Here is a 1509-nt window from a genome sequence, read left to right as displayed (position 1 = left end):
AGACTTTATTGTAAAGCGAAAGAATGTGCAGCATGGTGTGTGGGCACCTCGGCAAGAGAGAAATGCAACGTGGATTCCTAAGGGGATGGTTTATATGCTGTTCTGGGACAGAGGTGTTTCTCTATCCTGACCACGGAGAGCAATATTCACCTGTGAGGAAGGATCTAGAGTAATTAAGCTTTGTGTCATGCATCCCTGAGTTTCTGAAGTTTCTGGTCATATGCAGTGAAGTCACTTTCCACTTAACTTTGTCCCTTTCTGGTTTAGAGTCAGGGGTGGAAGGTCACATGGTGGTTGTCTGCACTCTGTTCCTACTAGTGCACAGGTGCCGTAGTTTTTGTAATCTGCAAAGTTCCAGGTAGAGCATGCTGATTGGTAGGGTGGTTCAGCTGTTTATTAACTCATTATGGGTTCATTAACTGCTAGTGCTGATCCAGTCTGAATATTTCTGAGCAGCCTCCCTGGGGCATGTCTTTATTCCGTCCTGCCTCAATTTCCTGGCCCTTTCAATTACAGAGTCCCCAAGTCCAAGCTTTGCTTAATCTTGGAAAATGGTAGACATACACATAAGGAACTTTTAAATTAAGGATTTGAATATTTCTGTACATTAAACATTGTGGTTTCTGGGGGCCAGTGAAAACATGAGTTATTTCTGTTTTAATTCTCAGATGACAGTGTAGGGACAAATACAAATTAAAAATAAGAGGCTTAATTCTCTCCATTGAAAATAAGTGAAGAGATTTCCCTCCTTTCCTTTTTCTCTGAGCATTTAAATAAATACCTTAAAAAAAAAAAAAGACTCTCCCCCAAATAGCCTTCACCTTCTACCCAGTACTTCCAGCCTCATGCTCCAGTAGCGCCATCATTCCAAACTTGTGACAACCAAATATATCTCCAGATATTGCCAAATGTCCCCTGGAGTGGAAAATCACCCCCAGTTGAGAAGCCCTATTATTGTTCCACCCCACATGATATCTTGATAAAAGTTTTTCTAATATTCTTTTATCTGCTTCTTGCCCTCAATATTTCCTGTTTTTGTTTTAATGTCCCTTATAACCCTGAACCATATTCTGCCTTACTATTGTCATTATTTGTAAACAGGTATTCTCTTTTGTTTCCTTTTACAATGTCTTTGTGTCATTGGAAGACCACAGGGTGTACTTTAAAGAGAAATAAAAATAAGAAAATACCTTAGGCTCTGAAGTCAGCTGTCTGACTTTTCTTTAGAGTCGACAACGTGATGCTGGAGAAGATATTTAATCTCTCTTATCTTTTCTTCATTTGTGAAAGGAGATAAAATGTTAAGGTGAAGATGAAAAAATTAGGTAAACAGTGTTAGAACAGTTCCTGGCTGAAGTTGGTGCCTGAAAAGGGTTTGAATAGCAGAGGTCTCCCTATGCTCTGGGAAGATGTCACTCATCCCTGTGCCTCCGAGATCACAGCTTGTGTGCGTGGACAGGTCACGCTGGGGGAGTGGTGGGTAGAGGGCTGCAGTCAGGAGCTGGCCTG

The sequence above is a fragment of the Cynocephalus volans genome, chromosome 4, assembly GCF_027409185.1.
Source record: "Cynocephalus volans isolate mCynVol1 chromosome 4, mCynVol1.pri, whole genome shotgun sequence".
In the NCBI taxonomy this organism is placed as follows: Eukaryota; Metazoa; Chordata; class Mammalia; order Dermoptera; family Cynocephalidae; genus Cynocephalus; species Cynocephalus volans.
The sequence above is the reverse complement of the archived record's forward strand: the minus strand, read 5'-3'. Positions refer to the sequence as shown.